Raw genomic sequence first — 12,770 nt, 5'->3', positions numbered from 1 at the left:
CACCTTAATGAGGCAGTGAATGAACTGAGAGAGAAAGCACGCAGGGCATTCTACGCCATTAAAAAGCAAATTCAAATTGAAATACCTATTAAAATTTCGCTAAAACTAATTGAATATGTCATTGAACCAATTTCACTTTATGGCAGCGAGGTGTGGGGTCCACTTGCAAAACAAGATTTCATCAAATGGGACAAACACCCCATTGAAACCCTGCATGCAGAGTTCTGTAAGATTATCCTACATGTCCAGAGGAAAACTACAAACAATTCATGCAGGGCAGAATTAGGCCAATATCCACCAATAATAAAAACTCAAAAAAGAGCAATTAAGTTTTGGAAACATCTAAAATACAGTGACCCCCTCTCATATCATTACCAAGCCTGCAATGCCAAGAGCTGAGCAAAGAAAAGAGTCCCCTCATCCAGCTGGTCCTGGGGCTGAGTTCACAAACCTGTTCTACTAACACACTGAAGCCTCTGGACCAGAACATCCAATCAATCAGAATAAACCAAATTACAACACAGTCGAAACAAAACTACATTGCTTATTGGGAAACACAAGCACAAACACAAAGCAAAATGCAGTGCTATCTGGCCCTAAATCGACAGTACACCATGGCCAAATATTTGACCATGGTTACTGATCAAAACCTTAGAAAAACCTTGACAAAGTACAGGCTCAGTGAGCACAGCCTTGCCATTGAGAAGGGTAGACACAGGAAAACCTGGCTCCCTGTAGAGGAAAGGCTGTGCAACCACTGCACCACAGCAGAACCTGAGACGGAGCTGCATTTCCTGACAAAATGTAAAAAATATAAAACAATTAGAGAGTGTCATTTCCCCAAATTTGAAACCCTTATTCAAGGTTTCAAAGACCTCTCTGATGAGGATAGGCTACCCGTCCTGTTGGGGGAAGACACAGAGAGCTGTGTGTTGGCAGCGCACTACATTGCTGCCTGCCATAAGTTGAGGGACAGTGTCTGACAGACCAATCAACCTGCACATGTCCTCTACTGTATGCTTATTGTTATTGTTGAATGTATGGTTATTCTGACCGTTGGTTATTGTTGTTACTGTTGTCCCGTTGACAATTTTGATTCTCATTTTTATTTATTTTTATATTGTAAATATCCAAAATAAGCTTTGGTAATATGTACATTGTTACATCATGCAAATAAAGCGAATTGAATTGAATTGAGAGAGAGGGAGACAGTGAGAGAGAGAGACAGGGGGACAAGAAGAGAGAAAGAGAGAGAGACAGAGAGAGAGATGAAAACATGTTTCCCATGTCAATAAAGCCCCTTAAATTGAATTGAAAGTTAATTGAGAGAGAGAGAGAAAGAGAGAGAAAGAGAAAGAGAGATACCAATTAGGATCTGAACCCAATTGATTTTTTTCCCCCGTTTTAACTTTAAGTATTTGGACATCATTACAGTACTGTATATAAACATAATATGACATTTTACATTTCTTTATTCTTTTGGAACTTTTTGAGTGTAATGTTTACTGTTCATTTTTTATTGTTATTTCACTTTTGTTAATTATCTATTTAACTTGCTTTGGCAACGTCAACAGATGTTTCCCATGCCAATAAAGCCAGTTGAATTGAATTGAATTGAGAGAGAGAGAGAGAGAGAGAGAGAGAGAGGTAGCATCAGCAGCATGATCAGCAGCAAAATGAAATCTGTTTGAGAACCAAATCAATTTGAGAACGACTCTCACTAGCTAGCCAGCTAACCATCTAGCCACATAGCCAGCTAACCACCTAGCCAGCTAACCATCTAGCCACCTAGATAGCTAGCCACCTAGCCAGCAAACCAGCTAGCCAGCTAACCAAGAGGAACCAAAAGGGAAAAAAGTGCAGACTACATCAGCAACCTCAAAACTGAGTGGAAAAGGAGAGAACAGGAGAGAACTAGGGAACTAGAGAAAACAGTAATCTATTCATGCTCATTTACAAATTTAGGAGAGTAAACGCTAAACTAGGCTAGGCTAAAAACTGGCCAGTTTGAATTTCCCACCTTATCTGATAAGTGCTGTAGCAGACTCTGCCCCTCCCCCAAATAGCTGTAGCAGACTCTGCCCCTCCCCCACATAGCTGTAGCAGACTCTGCCCCTCCCCCACATAGCTGTAGCAGACCCTTCCCCTCCCCCACATAGCTGTAGGAGACTCTGCCCCTCCCCCAAATAGCTGTAGCAGACTCTGCCCCTCCCTATCATAGCTGTAGCAGACTCTGCCCCTCCCCCAAATAGCTGTAGCAGACTCTGCCCCTCCCCCACATAGCTGTAGCAGACTCTGCCCCTCCCCCACATAGCTGTAGCAGACCCTTCCCCTCCCCCACATAGCTGTAGGAGACTCTGCCCCTCCCCCTCATAGCTGTAGCAGACTCTGCCCCTCCCCCTCATAGCTGTAGGAGACTCTGCCCCTCCCCCTCATAGCTGTAGGAGACTCTGCCCCTCCCCCTCATAGCTGTAGCAGACTCTGCCCCTCCCCCTCATAGCTGTAGGAGACTCTGCCCCTCCCCCTCATAGCTGTAGCAGACTCTGCCCCTCCCCCTCATAGCTGTAGCAGACTCTGCCCCTCCCCCTCATAGCTGTAGCAGACTCTGCCCCTCCCCCTCATAGCTGTAGCAGACCCTTCCCCTCCCCCTCATAGCTATAGAAGACACTGCCCATCCCCCTCTACACTGAGGCCATTCCAATATACTACCCTCTCCCCTCCCCCTCTACACTGAGGCCATTCCAATATACTACCCTCTCCCCTCCCCCTCTACACTTTGGGGCAGCAGGTAGCATAGTGGTTAGAGTGTTGGACTAATAACCGAAAGATTGCAAGATCAAATCCCTGAGTTGACAAGGTAAAAATCTGTTGTTCTGCCCCCTGAACAAGGCGGTTAACCCGCTGTTCCTAGTCTGTCATTGAAAATAAGAATTTGTTCATAACTGACTTGCCTAGTTAAATAAAATGAAACACAGAGGCCATTCCAACATACTTCCCTCTAACTGATGCCATTCCAACATACTCCCCTCTACACTGAGGCCATTCCAATATACTGCCCCTATAATTGCCATGATTATAGGGGCAGCAATTAGGATTGCCAAGATTATCTGACCCTTCTCTGGGGAGATTCCCATTGCTTGGAAGGTAGCCACAGTTAGTCCTTTATTTAAAGGGGGAGATCAAGCTCATCCTAATTACATTTACATTTTAGTAATTTAGCAGATGCTCTTATCCAGAGTGACTTACAGTAGTGAATGCATATATTTCATACATTTCATAATTTTTTTTCCGTACGTTTCGGCCTATTCCTATTTTACCCTGTTTATCAAAAGTGTTGGAAAAACTTGTCAATAATCAACTGACTGGCTTCTTGATGTCTATAGTATTCTCTCTGGTATGTAATCTGGTTTCCGCTCAGGTTATGGATGTGTCACTGTGTAACGCCCTGGCCATAGAGAGGGGTTTTTTGTTCTTTATTTTGGTTAGGCCAGGGTGTTACATTGGGTGGGCGTTCTATGTTCATTTTCTATGTTGTCTGTTTCATTGATTTTGGCCATGTGGCTTCCAATCAGGCACAGCTGTTGTTGGTTGTTGCTGATTGGGAGTCACACATAAGTGCCTGTTTTTCCGTTGGGGTTTTGTGGGTAATTGTTTCTGTTCAGATTATTTCCGAACAGGACTGTTTTGCTGTTGGTTATCTTGTTTTTGTATAGTGTTCTTACGTTAATTAAATACAATCATGATGAACACTAACTCCGCTGCGCCTTGGTCTACTCTCTCTCCCGACAGCCGTTACAGAATTACCCACCAAAAACAGACCCAGCAGTGGAGGAAGGAGAGGCACCAGGAGAAGGAAAGTAATATGGACTCATGGACTTATGGACTTTGGAGAGGAATGTTCAGGATTCCTGGAGATGGGAAGAATTAATGGACGGAAAGGGACCATGGGCTCAAGCTGGGGAGTATCGCCGCCCGCAGTGGGAGATCGAGGCAGCGATAGCTGAGAGGCGCTGGTATGAGGAAAGGGAGCGCAACAGGCACGAGAGGCAGCCCCCCCCAAAAAAATTGGGGGGGGGGGGGGCACACGGGGAGTGTGGCGGAACCAGGAAGGAATTCTGGGCTAACTCCCCGTGCTTATGGCAGGCAGCGCAGTACTGGTCAGGCACCGTGTTATGCGGTAAAGCGCATGGCGTCTCCAGTGCGCGTGCATAGCCCGGTGCGCTATAGGCCAGCCCCCCGCAAGTGCCATGCGAGTGCAGGCATCGAGCCAGGGCGGATGGTGCCAGCTCAGTGCGTCTGGTCTCCAGTGCGCCTCCTCGGTCCAGTTTATCCTGCGTTGCGCACTGTGTCTCCAGGGTGCTGGGAGGGCCCAGTTCGCCCAATGCCTGTGCTCCGCCCGTGCCGGGCCAAAGTGGGCATTCAGCCTGGAGTGTGGGTAAAGAGCGTCCATACTAGAACTCCAGTGCTCCCCCACAGCCTGGTTTATCCTGTGCCTCCTCCTCGGACCAGGCCTCCAGTGGGTCTCCCCATCCTGGTTATGCCTGTGCCTCCTCCACGGACCAGGCCTCCAGTGGGTCTCCCCATCCTGGTCTCTCCTGTGCCGTCTCCACGGACCAGGCCTCCAGTGGGTCTCCCCATCCTGGTCTCTCCTGCTGATTGGGAGTCACACATAAGTGCCTGTTTTTCCGTTGGGGTTTTGTGGGTAATTGTTTCTGTTTAGATCATTTCCGAACAGGACTGTTTTGCTGTCGGTTATCTTGTTTTTGTATAGTGTTCTTACATTCATTAAAAACAATCATGATGAACACTAACTCCGCTGCACCTTGGTCTACTCTCTTTCCCGACAGCCATCACACACTGCAACCTTAACGTTTTCCTTTTATTCAGATTATAACCCGCCACTTTCGGTTATTTGAAAATGAAATAATCTCCAAAATATTGTTATTTTCTAAACAAGGACTTGAAAATTAGATTGTGAACTCTGCAAACCATGTTTCCAATCCGAGAATGAGAATGGTAAATGACTGCAATTAATATGGGGCTGCACGTAGCCTAGTGGTTAGAGTGTTGGGCCAGTAACCCCGAGCTGACAAGGTAAAAATCTGTTCTGAACAAGGAAGTTAACCCACTGTTCCCTGGTAGGCTGTCATTGTAAATAAGAAATTGTTCTTAAACTTGCCTAGTTAAAACCTGTTGGGGATAGGGGGCAGTATTTGCACGGCCGGATAAAAAACGCACCCGATTTAATCTGGTTTCTACTCCTGCCCAGTAACTAGAATATGCATACAATTAGTAGATTTGGATAGAAAACACTCTAAAGTTTCTAAAACTGTTTGAATGGTGTCTGTGAGTATAACAGAACTCATATGGCAGTCAAAGCCCTGAGACAAATCCTAACAGGAAATGGAAATCTTATGTGTGGAATCACTTCAAACCTTTGCCATTGAAACACACAGGGACTTATTAATCATTTAGCACTTCCTAAGGCTTCCACTAGATGTCGACAGTCTTTACAAAGTGGTTTGAGTCTTCTATGGTAGAAACTGACCCAAAGAGAGGCTTGGGAAGTTGGTCACAGGGGGAGGGCCATTTACTACTATGACGCGGGTGCCCATGGCTACCCTCCCCTTTCGAAACGTTTAGTAAGACAATGCAATCGTCCGCCTTGAATATTATTGAAGCTCTGGTTGAAAAAGGCCCTAAAGATTTGTTATACAACGTTTGACATGTTTGAACGAACGTAAATATATATTTTTTGCACATTCGTGACGACAAGTCCCGCGCGCTTCAGTACATTATGAGTAGCCTTCGGAACGCGCTAACAAAAAGGAACTATTGGGACATAAATTATTAACTTTTTCGAACAAAACTACATTTGTTGTGGACCTGGGAATCCTGGAAGTGCCTTCTGATGAAGATAATCAAAGGTAAGGGAATATTTACGATAGTATTTTTGATGGTTTATGGTTCCAAGATGGCGCTAACATGTATCGCCTAGCCTATTTTTTTGTGTACTAAAAACGTGTATGTGTTTTTGCAGAACATACAACCATGCCTACAACCATCCGTGGAGATCAGTGGGTTCTGGTAAAGAAATGTGTATGAAGAGCGGTAACATTATTCACCAGTTCTCTTAACATTTTGTACAATTGTGTGATTAGCCTACCAGTTAATGCTAACCAGTGATTGGCCTACCAGTTAATGCTAACCAGTGATTAGCCTACCAGTTAATGCTAACCAGTGATTGGCCTACCAGTTAATGCTAACCAGTGATTGGCCTACCAGTTAATGCTAACCAGTGATTGGCCTACCAGTTATTGCTAACCAGTGATTGGCCTACCAGTTATTGCTAAGCAGTGATTGGCCTACCAGTTAATGCTAACTAGTGATTTGCCTACCAGTTGGTGTAACTGTAATGTTAATTATCTTGAGAGGAATTTAGCTCCTCACTATCACAATATTAAAAATGTGTTCAATGCATTCATGGGCCTATTTATATAATGAATATGAATTCAGACGGCAGAAATTATTAAATATTAATAAAGCATTCGAGTTTTAATAATTGTGGTGTTATGTTTGGAGGAAAAAGGTTGAGGCTTGCAAGCCGAAGAACACCATCCCAACCATGAAGCACGGGGGTGGCAGCATCATGTTGTGGGGGTGCTTTGCTGCAGGAGGGACTGGTGCACTTCACAAAATAGATGGCATCATGTGGCAGGAAAATTATGTGGATATATTGAACCAACATCTCAAGACATCAGTCAGGAAGCTAAAGCTTGGTCGCAAATAGGTCTTCCAAATGGACAATGACCCCAAGCATACTTCCAAAGTTGTGGCAAAACGGCCTAAGGACAACAAAGTCAAGGTATTGGAGTGGCCATCACAAAGCCCTGACCTGAATCCTATAGAAACTTTGGGCAGAACTGAAAAAGTGTGTGCGAGCAAGGAGGCCTACAAACCTGACTCAGTTACCCCAGCTCTGTCAGGAGGAATGGGCCTAAATTCACCCAACTTATTGTGGGAAGCTTGTGGATGGCTACACGAAAAGTTTGACCCAAGTTTAACAATTTAAAGGCAATGCTACCAAATACTAATTGAGTGTATGCAAACTTCTGACCCTCTGCGAATGTGATGAAAGAAATAAAAGCAACGCAGGTGTAGAAGCACGGTGGCTAGGAAAAACTCCCTAGAAAGGCCAGAACCTAGGAATAAACCTAGAAAGAAACCAGGCTATGAGGGGTGACCAGTTCTCTTCTGGCTGTGCCGGGTGGAGATTATAACAGAACATGGCCAAGATGTTCAAATGTTCATAGATGACCAACAGGGTCAAATAATAATTATCACAGTGGTTGTTGAGGGTGCAACAGGTTAGCACCTCTGGAGTAAATGTCAGTTGGTTTTTCGTAGCTGATCACAATCAAAGTATCTTTACCGCTCCTGCTGTCTCTAGAGAGTTGAAAACAGCAGGTCTGGGACAGGTAGCACGTCCGGTGCACAGGTCAGGGTTCCATAGCCGCAGGCAGAACAGTTGAAACTGGAGCAGCAGCACGGCCAGGTGGACTGGGGACAGCAAGGAGTCATCAGGCCAGGTAGTCCTGAGGCATGGTCCTAGGGCTCAGGTCTCCGAGAAAGATAGAAAGAAAGAGAGAATTAGAGACATACTTAAATTCACACAGGACACCGGATAAGATAGGAGAAATACTCCAGATATAACAGACTGACCCTAGCCCCCCGACACAAACTACTGCAACATAAATACTGGAGGCTGGAGACATCACCAAGAGGTAAAATATATAGTGAAAACAATAGTGGTCCCAAAACGGAACCTTGAGGAACACCGAAATGTACAGTTGATTTGTCAGAGACAAACAGAGCCAAACAGAGACAAACTGATATATTTTCAACAGATAAGATCTAAACCAGGCCAGAACGTGTCCATGTAGACCAATTTCGGTTTCTAACCTCTCCAAAAGAATGTGGTGATCGATGGTATCAAAAGCAGCACTAAGGTCTAGGAGCGCGAGGACAGATGCAGAGCCTCGGTCTGACGCCATTAAAAGGTCATTTACCACCTTCACAAGTGCAGTCTCAGTGCTATGATGGGGTCTAAAACCAGACTGAAGCGTTTCGTATACCTTGTTTGTCTTCAGGATGGCAGTGAGTTGCTGCGCAACAGCTTTTTCTAAAATCTTTGAGAGCAATGGGAGATTCGATATAGGCCAATAGTTTTTTATATTTTCTGGGTCAAGGCTTGGCTGTTTCAAGAGAGGCTTTATTACTGCCACTTTGAGTGAGTTTGGTACAAATCTGGTGGATAGAGAACAGTTTATTATGTTCAACATAGGAGGGCCAAGCACAGGAAGCAGCACTTTCAGTAGTTTAGGTGGAATAGGGTCCAGTATGCAGCTTGAAGGTTTAGAGGCCATGATTATTTTCATCATTGCGTCAAGAGATATAGCACTAAAACACTTGAGTCTTTCCCTTGATCCTAGGTCTTGGCAGAGTTGTGCAGACTCAGGACAACTGAGCTTTGGAGGAATACGCAGATTTAAAGAGGAGTCCGTAATTTGCTTTCTAATGATCATGATCTTTTCCTCAAAGAAGTTCATGAATTTATCACTGCTGAAGTGAAAGCCATCCTCTCTTGGGGAATGCTGCTTTTTAGTTAGCTTTGCGACAAAATCAAAAATACATTTTGGATTTTTCTTATTTTCCTCAATTAAGTTGGAAAAATAGGATGATCGAGCAGCAGTGAGAGCTCTTCGATACTGCATGGTACTGTCTTTCCAAGCTAGTCGGAAGACTTCCTGTTTGGTGTGGCGCCATTTCCGTTCCAATTTTCTGGAAGCTTGCTTCAGAGCGCGGGTTTTTTCTGTATACCAAGGAGCTAGTTTCTTATGACAAATGTTTTTAGTTTTTAGGGGTTCGACTGCATCTAGGGTATTATGCAAGGTTAAATTGAGTTCCTCAGGTGGTTAACTGATTTTTGTACTCCGACGTCCTTGGGTAGGCGGACGGAGTCTGGAAGGGCATCTAGGAATCTTTGGGTTGTCCGAGAATTTATAGCACAACTTTTGATGATCCTTGGTTGGGGTCTGAGCAGACTATTTGTTGCTATTGCAAATGTAATAAAATGGTGGTCCGATAGTCCAGGATTATGAGGAAAAACATTAATATCTACAACACTTATTCCATGGGAGAAAACTAGGTCCAGAGTATGACTGTGGCAGTGAGTAGGTCCGGAGACATGTTGGACAAAACCCACTGAGTCGATGATGGCTCCGAAAGCCTTTCGGAGTGGGTCTGTGGACTTTTCCATGTGAATATTAAAGTCACCAAAAAATGTGAATATTATCTTCCATGACTACAAGGTCCGATAGGAATTCAGGGAACTCAGTGAGGAACGCTGTATATGGCCCAGGAGGCCTGTAACAGTAGCTATAAAAAGTGATTGAGTAGGCTGCATAGATTTCATGACTAGAAGCTTGAAAGACGAAAACGTCTGGTTTTTGTGTCAATTGAAATTTGCAATCATAAATGTTAGCAACACCTCCACCTTTGCGGGATGCGCGGGGGATATGGTCACTAGTGTAACCAGGAGGTGAGGCCTCATTTAACACAGTAAATTATTCAGGCTTAAGCCATGTTTCAGTCAGGCCAATCACATTAAGATTATGATCAGTGATTAGTTAATTTACTATAACTGCCTTGGAAGTGAGGAATCTAAAATTCAGTAGCCCTATTTTGAGATGTGAAGTATCACAATCTCTTTCAATAATGGCAGGAATGGAGGAGGTCTTTATTCCAGTGAGATTGCTAAGGCAAACACCGCCTTGTTTAGTTTTGCCCAACCTAGGTTGAGGCACAGCCACAAACTGCCTATCGAAACCATACGGAGAAGAGCTGCCTATCCAAACCATAAGGAGAAGAACTGCCTATTCAAACAATAAGGAGAATAACTGCCTAACCAAACTGTACAGAGAAGAGCTGCCTGTCCAAAACATAGGGAGAAGAAATGCCTAATCAAACCATTCAGAGTTGAACTGCCTGTCCAAACCATACGGAGAAGAACTACCTATCCAAACCATACGGAGAAGAACTGCCTATCCAAACCATACGGAGAACAACTGCCTATCCAAACCATACTGAGAAGAACTGCCTATCCAAACCATACTGAGAAGAACTGCCTATTCAAACCATACGGAGAAGAACTGCCTTTCCAAACCATACGGAGAAAAACTGCCTATCGAAACCATACGGAGAAGAGCTGCCTATCCAAACCATAAGGAGAAGAACTGCCTATCCAAAAATAAGGAGAATAACTGCCTAACCAAACCATACGGAGAAGAGCTGCCTATCCAAACCATAAGGAGAAGATCTGCCTATCCAAACCATAAGGAGAAGAACTGCCTAACCAAACCATACAGAGAAGAACTGCCTAACCAAACCATACAGAGAAGAACTGCCTATCCAAAGTGATAAAATACACAGACAGCAAATTCAGCCCTACCATAATTCTGTGTGGCTCAGTTGGTAGAGCATGGTGTTTGCAACGCCAGGGTTGTGGGTTCAATTCCCACGGGGGACCAGTATGGAAAAAAAATTTAAATAAAAAATGAAATGTATGCATTCACTACTGTAAATCGCTCTGGATAAGAGCGTCTGCTAAATGACTAAAATGTTTAAAAAAAATGTAAAATGTGTTGTAGGCTGTTTCTCTGACATCTAAAACCAGGGACTAATAACTCCAATTTTAGAAAATGGAGAAATATTTTTTCCAATTTCCATGGCATTTGTGTCAACATCATGAACATGGTTCTTTTCTGTTTTGAGGATGGATTTTAGTACGTATGGCATGATAGCGCATAGGGCGCACCAATTGGTGTCACCTCGCTAGTCAGTATGTGGTCCACCTGTACTGTTTGCCATCTTGTTAGTGGGAAGGTGTTTCACCTGTGCTGGCCCAGGTGCTATTTAAGAGTGGCTGGCCCAGTTCTCTTGATAGCTGTGAAAGGTTAACCCTTTTAGTAGGCTCTCACTAGTTTGTGGTCTAGACAAACAATCTTTAATCTGATCTTCCCTGGTTTTGTTTTCCTGCACCTTTTTGATTTCCTTCCTGTCTTTAAGTTTGGTGTGGGTTTTTCTTTTGTTTGCCTCTTCTTGGGCAGATTTAGTGGGCACTCATGGTGGCTGTCTTTTAGGTCCCAGTTGTTGCTAGGCAACTTTCAATGGACACTCCCTTGCATGTCTTTTAGAACTCCTCCTAAAAGTCCACCTGTTTCATTCTGGTTGTTGTCAGTGACTCTCTTTGTTAATTCCTTCCCTCTTCTGTTTGAGTTACATTTCTGTTTTTTTTGCTGGAGAATGTAAAAATGGGGGCTCATCTGGGTGGTCCTCCATCCACAACTTGATTGACCTGGCTTTATCACATGGAGCATTGTCCTGCTGGAAAAACCAATCCTCAGAGTTGGGGAACATTGTCAGAGCAGAAGGAAGCATGTTTTCTTCCAGGACAACCTTGTACGTGGCTTGATTCATGCATCCTTCATAAAGACAAATTTGCCCGATTCCAGCCTTGCTGAAGCACCCTCAGATCATCACCGATCCTCCACCAAATTTCACAATTGGTGCGAGACCTGGCGACGCCTACAAGCCACAGCCCACTCGTAAAGCCTCCATGAAAAGATATGAAAAGGAAAGCAAGAAACCCAACAGAGGTAAGAGACAAGGGAAAGAAATCCCCCTGTGATGCATGATCATACCCATCAACAAAGGTAACAGATGTTGTGACTTTACTTTCATTAATCTGATGACTGTTATTTGTCGAATCAACTAACTTATTACTCAATTTAAATGAATCATGTAACAATGAACTCTTTAGGAATTTGGGGCACCATGAGAGCGGTTGTTTAACTTCTTATGGGCAGGGGGGACGGTAGCATCCTACCTGGCCAACATCCAGTGAAATTGCAGAGCGAAAAATTCAAACTACAGTATTATTAATATTTAGCTTTTATAAAATCACAAGTGTAATACATCAAAATAAAGCTTAACTTCTTGTTAATCCAGCTGCTGTGTCAGATTTCAAAAAGGCTATACGGCGAAAGCATACCATGCGATTATCTGAGGACAGTGCCCCGCATACAAACACATGAAAAACATATTTCAACCAGGCAGGTGCGACACGAAAGTCATCAATAGCGATATAAAAAAGACCTTACCTTTGATGACCTTCTTCTGTTGGCACTCCAAAAGGTCCCAGTTACATCACAAATGGTCCTTTTGTTCGATAATTTCCTTCTTTATATCCATAAAAACTCAGTTTAGCTGGCGCGCTTCAGTCAATAATCCACCGGTTTCCCTCCTTCAAAATGCATACAAAATGAATCCCAAACGTTACCAATAAACTTCTCCAAACAAGTCAAACAACGTTTATAATCAAACCTCAGGTACCCTAATACGTAAATAAATGATAAAATTTAAGACGGAGAATCGTTATTGTCTTTACTGGAGATAAACAACAAAGAACGTGCTCTCATCCACGTGCATGACAACACTACAGCCAAAATGGGAGCCACTTAGAAAAACTACAAATTACTACTACTATTACTACTGTATTTAAGTGTGCATGCCTTCGTTCACCATGGATCTCTGTCAGAACCAGCCCTCCTTAGGAAGGTTGTTGGCCTTTCAGTGGCACCCTTGTATTTCTCTGATTGTCCGAAAGGGATCTCCCCTTTCCTGTCTTCAACTGTTGTTCACTCTGGAAG

This window comes from Salmo trutta, chromosome 7 (assembly GCF_901001165.1).
Source record: "Salmo trutta chromosome 7, fSalTru1.1, whole genome shotgun sequence".
Classification (NCBI taxonomy): Eukaryota; Metazoa; Chordata; class Actinopteri; order Salmoniformes; family Salmonidae; genus Salmo; species Salmo trutta.
Note: the sequence above shows the minus strand (reverse complement) of the source record.